We start from the raw sequence: 15,877 nt of genomic DNA, 5'->3' as shown, positions 1-15,877 counted from the left end.
AGTTTTAAGCGCACGCCATCTTCTGGCGTACATCCTGCGCAAAGTTTTATAAATGAGGCCCCTGGACATTAGAGAAACAATCAGGCTTGTATGTTTACATAGAAAATACTAATGTTTGATGTTATGTTGTGTTTTTATTTTGTTTTGTTGTTGTTTGTGTGTTGCCCCCAAAAGACTGTGGGTCTTTGATTTTATAATGATTTTAGAAAAACTGAGGAGTCAACTGGTGGACCCACTATTATGATTCTATAAACTTTTAACACACTGTCTAACCATTATGTATCTCTTTCATGCTCTCCATCTTCAAGCTGGAGGTGGAATCAAATCAGCTGAAGAAATGGGAAGGGTACAGAACGTGGCCTCTTCCTGGGACCTCCCTCCGCTAACCACAACCAACAGGGCCCTTAATGCTGTGAGTGAAATACATTTATATTTCCCTATGCTTTAGTGTGCTATACATTTTCCTTTCCCCCCCGCATTTGGTAATTTAGTCAATCAGCAGACGCTTCTATCCAAAACAACCTAAAACTACACTTTGGAGGTGTGTTTTTTTTATGTCGGTCTGGTTTGACTTGATGTAGCCGTTTTAAGACGACTGCAGACGTGATTATTTCTGAGATTCTGATAAGTTTTCAACCATGACGTATGCACAATAAATTCCAGTTTTGAAAACATATCAGAATCTCAGAAATAATCACGTCGTGACGCCTTCTAAATGCGGCCGCGCTGTCAGCTGTTCATTCACGACAGCGGAAGAGAAAAGTACCTGTTAGCATGCTAAATTCGACATCCAAACGTAACGAGGAGACTCGCGCGAGCTAAACTGCTATTAATTCTGCTTAACATGCGGCGCAAATGTGTTCAAAACGGCTGCTGTACGGTCCTAAAATGTACACCGTACTGCTGCATTCAAGTTAACTCTGCTAACGTCTCACAACGTAGCCTACATTAGGGAGACTAAACTAAGTTATGCATTCGAGCTGTATCTCCAAGCGTTAGAATAGTGTCAACGAAGAGACTCTTGTGTGGGGGCGGATCTGTGGGGGAAATCAATGTGAATTGGAATTGTACATTGTAATTGATAACACCTGCGTGTTCAGGGCTGCCCGCGGTGAAGCCAGAGAGGGTTAGGAGACGCTAGCTAAGGCCGGGGATGTAGGAGTGAGGACTGATTGTCGCTTCCCAGTCAGGGGGTTTTCCTCGTAAGCTGCTGTGGAGGCAGCGTTGGATCGGGTACTTCACCGGCCAGCGGGCCGGTCAGCGGTTGAGACCACACAAGAGTCTCTTCGTTACACTATTCTAACGCTTAGAGATACGGCTCGAATGCATAACTTAGTTTAGTCTCCCTAATGTGGGCTACGTTGTGAGACGTTAGCAAAAGTTCACTTGAATGCCGCCGTTTTGAACACATTTGCGCCGCATGTTAAGCAGAATTAATAGCAGTTTAGCTCGCCGTATGTGGCAACAACAATCCTTCAACAATCGTTAATGTTTTGTTAAATGCACATGCAGAGGCAGTGGTTTCATTCGGGCAAAGAAAAAGCTGCGTGCGCGCAGCTCAATGAAAGTGATTCAATTGATAACATGATTTAAAAATAATTTCAATCGTACAACATAGAACATTATTTCGTGGCGGCCCGCCACAGATTACTCAATGTATGGGAAACACTGTTAATGAAAATGTTTCCTGTCATTTCAGCTGCGGTGAAAAAAGGAGCAACAAGGCTGACCGTGACATCGGGAGAGCTGAGGCAGATCATCTTAAACATGATGCACCTGGACGGTCCGGTGGCGGAGACTTCAAGAATTAAATAAAATTACAATGAAATGGATAACGTTTGTTTGACTGTTTGTTTACGCCTAGCTTGCTATTGTAATGTAGGCCTATTAGATTATGTATTTATCATCTAGATGGTTAAGTTGGTAAATGAAAATGCTTAATGCACATTTTAAAAGCCTATAATAGGATAATATAGGCTTATTTTAACAGCAATAGTATGGGTAATGGTAAAGTTAGCAAGTGCTTAATGCACATTATTTAAAAGCCTATAATAGGATAATATAGGCTTATAAATTAATATATAACAGCAAAATTCTGGTTGAAAATAGGTCCATGGCAGCACCTAAACAAGACGTGGTTTCAACCAAATTTAAACGTTGAAAAGGCGTCTTTCCATAGACGTCTTTTCAACGACCATGAAAAGACGTCATCTAACCTTTCACTTTTAAACCAAACTGGGCCGTTGTTTCGACGACTTGACAAGACGTCTTTTCAACGACTTTTCAACGTGATTTTGCTGGGGGGGATTGAATCACATATTTTTGCAATACTCGTGTAATAGGGAAAACATGGAGGTGTTTGGTTGCTTCTAACTTCATCTCTGTTTGGATCCTAATGAATGCATTGAGCTAGCTAAGTGCTATCAAAGTTGCGCCGCACGCCAGAGCCAGTGAGGGCACGCATTGAAACTTGAGAGGTATGTATCAACTCGTCTTAATTAAGGGAATAACATAGTTTAATATGAAAATACGGTGAAGTGTTCCTTTAATGCTGCTAATGAAAGTGCACTGGAGTTAAATGATTTACTTAATTAAAAAATGTAGTAAAGTAAAAGTAGGACGAAAAATAAAAATGTGAGTAAAACACAGTTACTCCCCACTGACACTGAAGTACTATGGTACTGCAGGACCCACCAATGGGCTATGGCCAAAGACAGTAAAAGATATGGACAGAGCTATCCCACAGACTTCAAACGAGACTTGACTCTGACACTGCTCCATTGGGCTGTGATTATGGAGCATGTTTCAACCGAACCAGGGAAAAAATGCCTCTTCACTCAACTGGATGCACCTACAACCAATTCAGAACAACCTCTTTGTTGTAAACCAATTCAACCCAAGCGCTCTTTGGTGACGCGGTTGATTACGTTACTGTTGATCATCTGTCAATCATCGTATGAAGCCTGTCCTGACAATTTGATTGGTCTGAACAGCTCTGGTTTGAGCATATGCCAGACCGAACTTCCTGACCTCAAATGTTGTAGGGCACAAATTAAATTATAGTAAGTGCACTTCTAACAGTGGATTGTGAGTTTTCTTTTCCACTGCACTTGTGTGTTACCATAACTCGACAAGTAGCCCAGTTCGACAAAGCAGCGGCCATAATTAACTGCACAATGTATAAATTCAGGTTGATAGTCATGTTGACATTTTACATTGTATCCAACGACAAAATAAGTTAATTTTACACATAAATTAGAAAGTTTAATTCAAGTAAAAAATCGAATATTTTTAGGCCACTGTAATGAGAAAATACAAATAAATAATAGCCATTTACTTTTTACAATGTGTTGTTATGAGACCATGGTGAAGTTGATGTGATGTGGCAACACAAGCAATTATGCAATGATCAAATATCGGAGATGAGGAATGCCAAAACTGAGGACTCATGTGAACACCCAACCAGTGCAAAGGCCATAGAGATGAGTTTTGTAGTCACATGTTGTCTGGGTTCATTTTTGTGTGCATTACTTTATGAAACTGACTGTGGTTTTATTCTGAGGCCACTGGTTTCCTACCATCTATATTCTGGGTGTAACGGGGTTAAAATATTTTATTTTGTTTATTTCATGTTTTGTTACTTTCAATGCAAAGTATGTAATGTGATATATGATGTATGTATTTTGAGATGTATTTTACCTAGTAACAGCTAAGTAAGTGACCCCGTATTGGACATGAAAAATCTGCTCGAATCCGATTGGATGAGAGTGTGAAAGAAAGGGAGAAGAGAAAAGAGGATGGGGGACGGGTTTCTTTGGACTCTCCGAACCTGCGTGTTTATGGAAAAAGTTTGATTCATCCCCAGCACACGGGAGTGAGCTTAAGTGTTGAAAGTGGAATTATACGGTGTATTATTCACAACGTTAGTGTTAGATTAGAGTAGGCTATAAGTTTAAGCTATAGTAGCCTAGGCCCCACTAACACAGGGGAGCCGCGCAGCTAGTTGAAATAGGTTCGATGCTAACGTGGTATCCAGTGTTTCGTGGCTGAGGACTTTGCTAGTGCCACGCTGGTCGACAGAGTCGAGTCTTAGTCCACCTGACCAAGTGGGACGTCAAGGGCTCTACGGATGTTGACAGCAACGGGGACTGAGTGACGAACGAAGCTACGCATCTAATGCGGTGGGAGAGAAACAGCGTTCAGTGAACATTCTACCGCGAGGAGGTAAAGGCGCCTGTTTTTATTTTCTATTGCTCTGGAGAGTGAAGCGGCCATTTGAGTTTGCGGCCTCTACGACCACAAGCAACAAACAGGCCTGCAACATATGACACTCATTATATTGCCGGCATAGGTTTACGTTGATACTGAACGAACGGTTGTGTGCAGGGTGTGTTTGTGATGATGTGAATTCAGGTGTGGTTAATGTGTATGTTTTTTGCACATGTTAAGAAAGTAGGTGAATTCCTCCATACGGGAATAGATTAAGTTAAAGGTGCTGTGCTTGGTACTCTGTTGACTTCTGTGTATGTAGTATTAAGGGGGGAAACGAAAACAACTGAGACATAATAAGTTTTAGTTTGACCACTTGTTTTATTTCAATTTAATTTAACTACCATTTATTCAGTAAAGCACCATTGTGTTTAAGATATCTTATTGTGATCATCATTTGTTATTTTGGTACATTAATGTGCAAGCAGTATAAAACCCACAGACTAGATTAAGTTATTATTGCTGATTTAGTAAGGACTCAGTGCACCCCTTCTTCAGGTTTGATTTTCTTTAACCTACTTTAAGGGTGCTACATAAATGGAGGCACCGCTGGGATTAGTCTTGGGTTAACAGTGACATTTATGGTCCAAAACACTGTTTCATATAATAGGTGTGTGTTCATTTGTTGAAAAATGATTGATCGAGCTAAGTTAGCCATAGAGTTAAAGGGTTGGTGTCGGGGTGCGGGACTCAGTGAAGCCCACTCTTTGTTGGTTGTTTTCTCTGCCCGTGACAGTGTCCCTGCAAATGAACAAATTGAAGAAACAGTACAGTGTATCAAGTGCTTGGGACGTGTTCGTGTCAGAGGACAAGTGTTCAGCTCTGAATTTAATAGTTTCTTAGTTTTATGTGAGTGCAAGGAGCGTGTAGAAAAAGACCGTGTCCCTTCAGAGATTCCTGTTACAGAAGATGATACTTGGTCCATTATCTTACAAGACACCACCCCTCATCCAAACGTTCCATCTCCTTTGTCTGACTTCAATGCTAAATTGCATAGTTTGTTGCAGTCAGAGGGTAAAACTGTAGAAGATGTTCGTTCATTGTTCCCTCCAGAACGCCCTCTTTCTGATCCCACTGAGTCTGTGTTGCGTGCAGTTGGAGATTTCCTGGCTAAAACAAGGAAGCCTTTGACTGAGGGGGGTAGCTATAGGCGTTTGAGAGTTTTCTCCGGCTTGCTGCCTATACCTGCTGGTGAAGACTCGTTTGAGCAATGGAAGGAGCAAGCCAAGCTTCTTATTGAAGAGTCTGAATGTTCACAGGGAGAAAAAAAAAGGAAACTTTTTGAGAGTCTGAGGGGCCCAGCATTTGAAATAGTTAAGGCAGCCCGTGCTGCAAATGCAGACATCACTCCTGCAGATTGTGTTGCATCTCTTGATGATGCTTTTGGGTCTGCTGAATCAGGCGAAGACTTGTATTTTGCATTTAGGCTACTTAAGCAGCAATCAGGAGAGAAACTGTCAGAGTTTTTGAGACGTCTTGAACAGTCCTTGTTGAAAGTAGTGGAGAGAGGTGGTTTGCCCGCAGCTGCTGCTGATAAAGCACGGCTAGAACAATTGTTAAGAGGGGCTGTGAATTCTGAGTTAATGCTAGTCAATCTCCGTTTGAGAGAAAGGAAAAGCAACCCGCCAACCTTTTTACAGCTCTTAAAGGAGATCCGTGTTGAAGAAGAGTATGAAACTTCGAGAACTAAGCTTGGGTCGTCTGTCAGTTGTGTGAATGCTCAGGCAAGCCTTGAGTCGACACCGTCTGAGATTCAGAGCTTAAAGTTAGAAGTCAAGGAACTGAAGAGCTTAGTTGCTGCCACAGCAGTTGCGACCTTTCCGCTGCCAGAGGGCGTAGAAGTAGATGTAAAACCTACTGGAGTATTGGAGGCCCAGCAAGGGGCAGAAATAGCCGCGTTAAAGAAACAAGTTAAGCGACTCCAGCACAAGTTGAGTAACAAAATGACTGACAATGGGTCGTTGGTCACAGTCTCGGCTGTTGAAGCACCTAAGAGAGACTTTAATCCTCCTCGTCGCCCTACAAATGATGAAAATTTTTGCTATAGATGTGGAGGGAATGGGCATTTTGCTTCTAAATGTCAGAACTCAGAAGATCAAACTAAAGTCATAAAAAGGCTTATCCAGGCTTTGAAACTTAGCAAAGACAAAGAAGCCAAAGATACAATGGTGAGTGAAGTGAACTGTGATGTCAAGAAGGGGGCAGTAACTGCACCAAAGGTTTCACCAATCCCTGATGGTTTGATTGGTCCGCCTAGCATTGTTCCATTAAAAGTCAATGGAATCTCTTGTAAAGCATTGTTAGACAGTGGCTCGCAAGTCACTATCATATTTGAATCGTGGTACCAGGAGCATCTGAACAGTGTTCCTATCCACCCTGTTACTGGTCTGAACCTGTGGGGTTTGAGTGACTCCCCAGCGAGTTATCCATATAAGGGTTATGTGATCGTGGATGTGGAGTATCCAGCAGAAGTGGTTGGTTCATGCAAGACAGTTTCTGTTCTTGCCCTCATCTGTCCAAATCCTAAGACTTCTGATCAGCTTTCTGTCATTGTTGGAACCAATGCCAGTCATGTTAGACGCTTAATACAGCAGTGCAGAAAAAGTGGAATTGATGTCACTCATACTTTGGGCATACAGGCTTGTGATGCCCAATTTAAATGCTTTCCTAATCACTGCCAGCATACTGTGGAGCTGGAGCATGAGGTTGGGTGTGTGAAATGGCAGGGCCCAGGCCCGTTGATGCTGAATCCTGGCCAGGAGGCAAAGGTGGCCTGTACAGCAGAAGTAAAGCCTGATATTGATAAAGAAATATTGATGGTTGACGTCTCTCCTGTTGCCCCACTTCCGGTAGGAGTCCTCCTTCAGCCTATGGTGGTTCCAGGTGGTGCGGTAGATGTTAACAGTTTTAGAGTTCTGGTCAGAAATGAGTCATTGAGACAAACTGTTATACCAGTGGGTACTGTGATTGGTAGCCTTCAACTCACTGACTCGGTGACCATGATGGAATCTGAAAAGACTAATGTGGATAAGTTTGATGCTGACTGGGTTAACTTTGGGGACTCACCTGTTACTGAGGAGTGGAAAAATAGGCTGAGAACCAAGCTGGCTCAACGATCTCAGGTGTTTTCTCTTCATGAATGGGATGTTGGCATGGCCAAGGGTGTTGAACATAAGATCCGACTAGCTGATCCTCGACCCTTCCGCCAGCGCTCACGACGTTTGCCCCCTGCGGACATAGAGGATGTGAGAAAGCATCTCCAGGAGTTGCTTCAGGCAGGCATAATTAGAGAATCGCGTAGTCCATATGCTTCACCAATAGTAGTGGTCAGGAAGAAGAGTGGTGCGGTGCGGATGTGCATTGATTATAGACTCCTGAACAGCAGGACAATTCCAGATCAATACACAACACCTTGTATTGATGAAGTATTGAACGTGCTGTCGGGGAGTAAATGGTTCTCAGTTCTCGATCTTCGCAGTGGCTATTATCAAATAGCAATGAATGAAGAGGATAAGGAAAAGACGGCATTTATATGCCCGCTAGGTTTCTTTGAGTTTGAAAGAATGCCGCAAGGGATTAGCGGGGCCCCGGCGACCTTCCAGCGATTAATGGAAAGGGCTGTAGGAGATATGAATCTGTTGCAAGTGATCGTGTATTTGGATGATCTCATTGTGTTTGGCAGGTCGCTAGAGGAGCACGAGGAGAGATTAATGAAGGTTTTGGATCGTCTTGGCGAGGTCGGGCTGAAACTGTCTATAGACAAGTGCCAGATTTGTATGCCAGAAGTGAAGTACCTGGGGCACATTGTTTCAGCACAGGGTGTGTCCCCGGACCCAGCAAAAATTGAGGCTGTCACCAGCTGGCCTAAACCTATTAATTTGAAAACTCTACAGTCCTTCCTTGGGTTTTGCGGTTACTACCGCAGATTCATTGAGAACTATGCAGCCATTGTGAAACCCTTGACTGACATTACGAAAGGCTATGGTCCGAAGCAGAAAAGCTTAAAGCATGCCTACGACACCACTAAGACTTATCTGAAAGAGTCAGAGCCCTTTGGCTCTAGATGGACCGATGACTGCGATGTCGCATTCTATAAAATCATTGATTGTTTGACACATGCCCCTGTATTGGCTTTTGCTGACCCCCAAAAGCCATACATTTTGCATGTGGATGCCAGTTTGAAGGGCTTAGGAGCTGTCCTTTATCAGGAGTATCCTGAGGGCCTTAGGCCGGTGGCTTTTGCCAGCCGAAAGCTAAAACCATCGGAAAAGAACTACCCTATCCATCAACTGGAGTTTTTGTCTTTGAAGTGGGCCGTGGTGGATAAAATGCATGATTATTTGTATGGTGCTAGTTTCACTGTCCGCACAGATAATAATCCGCTTACCTACGTCCTCACCTCAGCTAAGCTTAGTGCTGTTGGACATAGGTGGTTGGCTGCCTTGTCCACTTACACTTTTGACATAAAGTATCGCCCTGGCCGCCATAACATAGATGCAGACTTGCTGTCGCGAAATATGATTGATGAGAGTGCGGATGAGTGGGTGACAATACCCCAGAATGGAGTTAAGTCCATCTGTCAGCGTCTTACAGTCCAGCGATCTGACAGTGGGCCTGCCAGATGTGTTGATCAGTTAGGCTCTCCGCCCAGTTGTGTGCCAGAAGCCTACTGTTGTCCCACACAGCTTGGGTTGAATGCGATGGAACAGGTGCCCAGAAAAGAACTGCGGGCAGCACAGGAAGCTGATGACATGATAGGACCTGTAATACAGGCTCTTCACAGTGGAAGATGGCCTGTGAGTGTGGAGGCTAGTCGTGAGCTGTCTGGTATGAAAAGAGAGCTAGGGAAAATGATAATTAGGGATGGACTACTTTACCGGCTGACCAAAAGAGGTTCTGGAGATGAGCTGCTTCAGTTTGTCTTACCTAAGCAGTTTCATGCAATGGTGTTGAGGTCTCTGCATGATGACCTTGGACATTTAGGAGTGGAGAAAACGGTTGAACTCGCTCGGAGTCGGTTCTTTTGGCCAAGGATGGCTTGGGAGATTGAGCAGTACATAAAACATTGTGGGCAATGTGTTGCGTTCAAATCGCCCTGCCAAAGGTCTGCTCCTTTACAGCAAATCTCCAGCAATGGGCCAATGGATTTAGTCTGTATAGACTTTCTTTCTATGGAACCCGATTCGAGAGGTCTGAGCAACGTTTTAGTAGTGACTGACCACTTCACACGTTATGCTCAGGCTTTTCCTACGAACAGCCAGAAAGCTAGTGTGGTGGCCAAAGTGTTGCTCGAGAAATACTTTGTGCATTATGGTCTCCCGGTCAGAATCCATTCTGACCAAGGTAGAGACTTTGAGTCTAAGTTAATTCGGGAAATGTTGACAGTCTTGGGGATTCGCAAATCAAGGACTACCCCATATCACCCACAGGGTGACCCACAGCCCGAAAGGTTCAATCGAACACTCATTTCCATGTTGGGTACGCTAAGCCAGGAAAAGAAACGGACTTGGAGTCAACACGTGAGTTATTTGGTGCATGCTTACAATTGTACCAAGTGTGATAGTACTGGTTATTCACCATACTATTTAATGTTTGGCCGTGAAGCAAGACTTCCGGTGGATCTGTGTTTTGACACCAGTTTAGATGTGGAAGAGACTGCTTGCCATACCCGATATGTTGAGAAATTGAGAGAGGATTTGAAAGGGGCTTTCAGACTTGCATCAGAAGCCGCTGATCAGAGACATTTGAGAAATAAACGCAACTATGACAAGAAAGTGAATTTTCAGGCTCTGGAGATAGGTGACAAGGTGTTGTTACGAAATCTTGGGCTTAGAGGGAAGCATAAGTTGGAGAGCAAATGGAGTCCCTACCCGTACATAGTGGTGGGAAAACTGCCTAATCTGCCTGTGTTCAAAATAAGACGAGCTGATGGACAGGGTGGAATTAAGACTATCCACAGAGATCATTTACTACCCATTGGTACCCAGGTTAGAATTCCCAGACAAGACTTCTGCGACGAGATGCCTAAGAAACCACAAACTAGAGCAGATTTTCGCAAAAGGCGGGCCAGCAACATTGAGACTCAGAATGTTCATGATGCTCAACAACAGCTGTCTGAATCATCTTCTGATTCTGAGTACTTTGTGTCATTGAGATCACAGCATCCAGTTGATGATTTGTTGGGAGGTGATAAGACACTTCCGAGTGTAGAGGTGCCTCACCAAAGTGATGAGGAGGATGACGTGCAAAGTTTGGCTGCTGACAGTGTGTCACTGGACGAGTCTGCAGATTGTGATGCTGAAATTCCAGTTAAGGTTAATAGTGGAAACAGTTCGCCAAGGGCTGTGGAGAGCTCAAGTGGTCCTGATGAGGAAACTGATGCCTCAGAAGTAGTTGAGGTGGTAAACCAAGAGGGGACTAGAGGGTCAGAGAGAATGATTAGGTCTGACAATGAAGGTGATAGCTTCATACAAGATAGGCCTAAAAGAAAGGTAAAACCTGTGGTTAAATTAACCTATGATAAACCTGGGAGTTCTAGGAATGAGACTATCACAATAATTCATGGCGGCATTACAATAACAATTGAAACTTAGTTGATTTTGCACTCTTAGGTCTAGAGTAGTCTGATGAGGACACAGACGCTTTAGGAGAGGGAGGGTGTAACGGGGTTAAAATATTTTATTTTGTTTATTTCATGTTTTGTTACTTTCAATGCAAAGTATGTAATGTGATATATGATGTATGTATTTTGAGATGTATTTTACCTAGTAACAGCTAAGTAAGTGACCCCGTATTGGACATGAAAAATCTGCTCGAATCCGATTGGATGAGAGTGTGAAAGAAAGGGAGAAGAGAAAAGAGGATGGGGGACGGGTTTCTTTGGACTCTCCGAACCTGCGTGTTTATGGAAAAAGTTTGATTCATCCCCAGCACACGGGAGTGAGCTTAAGTGTTGAAAGTGGAATTATACGGTGTATTATTCACAACGTTAGTGTTAGATTAGAGTAGGCTATAAGTTTAAGCTATAGTAGCCTAGGCCCCACTAACACAGGGGAGCCGCGCAGCTAGTTGAAATAGGTTCGATGCTAACGTGGTATCCAGTGTTTCGTGGCTGAGGACTTTGCTAGTGCCACGCTGGTCGACAGAGTCGAGTCTTAGTCCACCTGACCAAGTGGGACGTCAAGGGCTCTACGGATGTTGACAGCAACGGGGACTGAGTGACGAACGAAGCTACGCATCTAATGCGGTGGGAGAGAAACAGCGTTCAGTGAACATTCTACCGCGAGGAGGTAAAGGCGCCTGTTTTTATTTTCTATTGCTCTGGAGAGTGAAGCGGCCATTTGAGTTTGCGGCCTCTACGACCACAAGCAACAAACAGGCCTGCAACATATGACACTCATTATATTGCCGGCATAGGTTTACGTTGATACTGAACGAACGGTTGTGTGCAGGGTGTGTTTGTGATGATGTGAATTCAGGTGTGGTTAATGTGTATGTTTTTTGCACATGTTAAGAAAGTAGGTGAATTCCTCCATACGGGAATAGATTAAGTTAAAGGTGCTGTGCTTGGTACTCTGTTGACTTCTGTGTATGTAGTATTAAGGGGGGAAACGAAAACAACTGAGACATAATAAGTTTTAGTTTGACCACTTGTTTTATTTCAATTTAATTTAACTACCATTTATTCAGTAAAGCACCATTGTGTTTAAGATATCTTATTGTGATCATCATTTGTTATTTTGGTACATTAATGTGCAAGCAGTATAAAACCCACAGACTAGATTAAGTTATTATTGCTGATTTAGTAAGGACTCAGTGCACCCCTTCTTCAGGTTTGATTTTCTTTAACCTACTTTAAGGGTGCTACATGTGCATATATATTCTGGATACAATAATTACTTATTGTGACTTATTTGTGTTCTCAAGAATGACAACTGCAGAATGCTGGTACAGTAATTGCATTCATTCATTGTTGCATAGGCAGAGATCCAGATACCATGTAACAAATGGGCCTGGTTTGGAAGATGGGGAGGCAGGGTAAGTACAGTAAGTGTATACTCTTTTGACCTCATAAAGGAAATTTTGTGTGTTTTATCCCAATCTGTGAATTACTGAAACACATACTAACCCGGAGCAGTGAGCTGCCTGCTCAACAGCGGCGCTCAGGGAGCAGTGAGGGGTTAAGTGCCTTGCTCAAAGGCACTTCAGCCGTGGATGGGGTGGAGAGCAGTGCTCAACTCCTCCTACCGAACAGGCAATCCTTTGGTTACAAGCTCGAAACCCTAACCAGTCACATTAGTCTGGGAGGTCTGCTCTGTATTTTCTCCTGCACAAGAGCTGTGATCAATCCTTCAATCAGACCAATGATCCGGGTGCGCCAGGTGGATAAGCCTTATGTCATCTCTACTTTGAGCCAATTGGTTGTGACACTGGGTCCTTAACTTTGCGGGAAAAGACCAGAAAAGTATTTTTGATGTTAAAAGGGTGGGAACCCCTATTTTCAAAGGTGCACTCCATTAAAAAAGTTCACAGCCATTGATTAACCCCTAAAACTCGTCTTAGCTCCTGAAAGATACTTATTAATACCCTTTTCCCATGTCATTGGAATGGATAATAGATAGTCTGCCTCATCTCCAGTTATTAAAAAACATAAGAACAACCCTTTTGAAGGCCTGCGTCTGGTGCCTCATCACTTATTCTACCGACTGACAAACTAAAGCAAAAGTGGACAGGGCATGCCCTAAATGCGCTTCAGACACACCATGTGTTTTAGACCGTCAAAGTGAGGCCTTGTTCCGTTTGGCCAACAGTAAAACCTTCAGATTTGTTCTAGTAGAGAGTGATGCCTTAGGTGCTGTGTCCACCAAACGCGTTTTTTGCGCCGACGGCGACAATTTTCAATATAAAGTCTATGTAGCTCAGCGTTCACAGCGCTGAGTGCCCTCGGCGGAAAAAAGCTCTCAGTGCTGACCGTTTTTTTACCACAGCGCTCAGAGCGCTCAAGTTGAAATCTGTTAATTTTTTAGAACAGCGCCGGGCTCGTCAATGTCACTTCTCGTTATAAACCGTCTCTGTTTGTAAAAACCGCGTTTGGTGGACACAGCAGCTTAAAGTCTGTAGGGCAGGGGCTCTGTTCTTCAGCAGCCTACTGGTGGGCTGTGAAGGTATTGCTGGTGGTCTCTGACCATGCATTAAATGATCTTGTTTCACTTAGATTTAAGATTAAGAACACTTGTTTCACCTACTGTAATTGCTTTCCCACCCATAGTGTCTATTTATTTGCAAATGCACATACTGTATTTATTCTTAGACATACTGTAGCCATATCCTACTGCCCTTCATTCTATTCTTACTGTTCTGTATTTTAATTGTTTTTATATTATTTGTTGAGTGTTGTACTTGAAAATGTTGAGATGTTGTAATCCTGATACAGTGGTTTGCGCCCTCAGTACATAAGGATTATTTAGCCTTTGCTCTTAAACCATAGACATAAGGCCTCAAAAAGGCCTTCTGTTTAAATCTACCCTTTCAGTTCATACATTTAGAGATAGATCAGAAATATTAATTGGACAAAGAGGAAAGGTGTGAAATGATGCAAGTGTATTCTCATTCTCAGTCAGTCAGCTGAAAGCCAGACTTCCTCTGCCCCTTTTTCACACTTACCTGAGCAGTGGGATTCATTAGCTCCTCACAGGCAATCAGGGGTGTGAAAACATCATTGTAATGCTTGGTGTTTACTTACATCTGCAGAGAGGGCCTTGTTTGTTTGGCACTCTGTTTTGGTTGTTCAGTGAATCCCTTGTTGGTGTTACTAGTCTGGCTCAGACCCTGATATGATTGCATCATTAAGGTCACAATACAAAATTGCAATTATTTGTTAATTATTTGTTAATTTTGCACTATTTTAAAGATGGACTCCAGTCATTGATTGCCCCCTAAAAACGATTTTTTGTTGGTGAAACTTGCATATTCATACGTGCAAAACAATCCCTTTATGGCCTTGAAATGGCTTATGCATCTCTTATCTGCTCCCTCTCCCTCCCATCCCAAAGTAAGGAGCTAATTGCCCCCCACACCTGACACTGTTTACGACTCCTGCTTGACAAGTTAGTTTGACAACTATTGTTAAGACCCTGCTGGTCAGTCCTGGGGTTGCGCCCTCTGGTCTAATGCCTGTGTGGGCTCTGCCCCTCGAATCTGTTTCCCTGATTTGCAGAGCAAGGACCCCATTGGTGTTTGGAGTAATGAATGGACGCGTTCTCTCTGATCTTGGCTCTGCTCTCTGCTCTTCGCTTGAGCCCGGTGGTTGTGACACTATGTTATGCAAATAATTGTTATGCTCCAACACATGTTTGCTTATTTTGTATTAGCTAATCCACTGTTTGCGATTTGGGGCTATAGCCTACCGTATACCAGGGCAGGCTCTGTAGTGGTTGATCAACAACAAAACAATACTGTCTCCGTGGCTTATTTGATGTGTTTTAATGCAGAAAAAGACCCTGGTGTCAATTTTCGCCTGAGTTACACTTTCATTTTTTTACAAGTTCATCATGGCAGAGCCAGCGAGAAGACCTACAGTAAGAGACGGTTGTGAAAATGAGACAACATATAGGAGTCAGCTAAAATTATACTGTAGGCCTAATTGAAGGGAGATCAAACACATTATTAATCTAACTGTGGATGTAGTTACTCTTATCCATTGAGTTATGTCTTTAAACATGAGAAGTTATGTCTTTAAATATGTTTTCCAGCTAAAAATCAATGTTTGCTACTATATGCTATACTATATGCAAGGGCCTTAACAATAACATAGCAATAACAATAATAATAACAACAGAAAAAAATAAACAAAAACAATCAACGTAGCAAATGTAACCTGCATTGTGTTGAACTGTGCAGGTCAGACTAGAACCCACATACAGCAGCACCTCAGATCGGAAGTTGAGCGCCTTGCACAGTCCCTATTCAATGCAAGACATAGGCCTATATCAGCATAATACTAAATAAGCTATATTATAAGTGGTACGGTTGAGATCGGTACAGTACAGTTTGGAATGGAAAACCCTGACCTGGCTTGCATTTCCACCGCCAACAGTACCCTTATGCAGAAATTGTGTGTTTGTTACATAAACTACAACAATTACCGTTCAAGATGAGTAAACAGCATGGTAGTGACTTGCTAGATAGCATCAGCTATATCCCAGTTAGCTAACAGACTGCCAAAGAAACAACAAGTTGTGCACTTATCACAGGGTTTCTGTGAGCTTTGTATACTGATTTCACAACTATTTGTGTCACCAAGTTACTGTTTAACAACCATTTCAGTTACTTATGAAACAATTACTTCACTAACAGAACACAAAACTAACGTCAACACCTAAGAAAATGACCAAGACTGATTCCAACAGTGTGGTGCCCTTGTCTAGTCTTGGAATCCATTGTCTAGTCTTGGAATCCATTGTTTTGGTACCATAACGTCTTTCTAATCTAATTAAACTTTAACTGAATCTTAAAATAAAGCTCTACAGAAATGTGAAATATATTCAGGAGGATAAAAGTAGATCATTACGCAAGTTTATCATCATAATGATAGGAATCTGAGTTGTGT

The 15,877-nt window shown here is 42.8% G+C and overlaps 1 long non-coding RNA gene across 1 annotated transcript; it reads left to right on the top strand.

Annotated features, from left to right (window-relative positions):
- The first annotated feature begins 60 nt into the window (after positions 1-60).
- On the top strand, positions 61-2,220 carry LOC134097879 (uncharacterized). The gene is made up of 3 exons (XR_009940956.1): positions 61-88; positions 309-412; positions 1,700-2,220. It is a non-coding gene; the product is annotated as an uncharacterized LOC134097879 (long non-coding RNA).
- Positions 2,221-15,877: the final 13,657 nt, after the last annotated feature.

This window comes from Sardina pilchardus, chromosome 12 (genome assembly GCF_963854185.1).
Source record: "Sardina pilchardus chromosome 12, fSarPil1.1, whole genome shotgun sequence".
Taxonomy (NCBI): domain Eukaryota; kingdom Metazoa; phylum Chordata; class Actinopteri; order Clupeiformes; family Clupeidae; genus Sardina; species Sardina pilchardus.
This window is presented reverse-complemented; position numbering and strand designations above follow the sequence as displayed.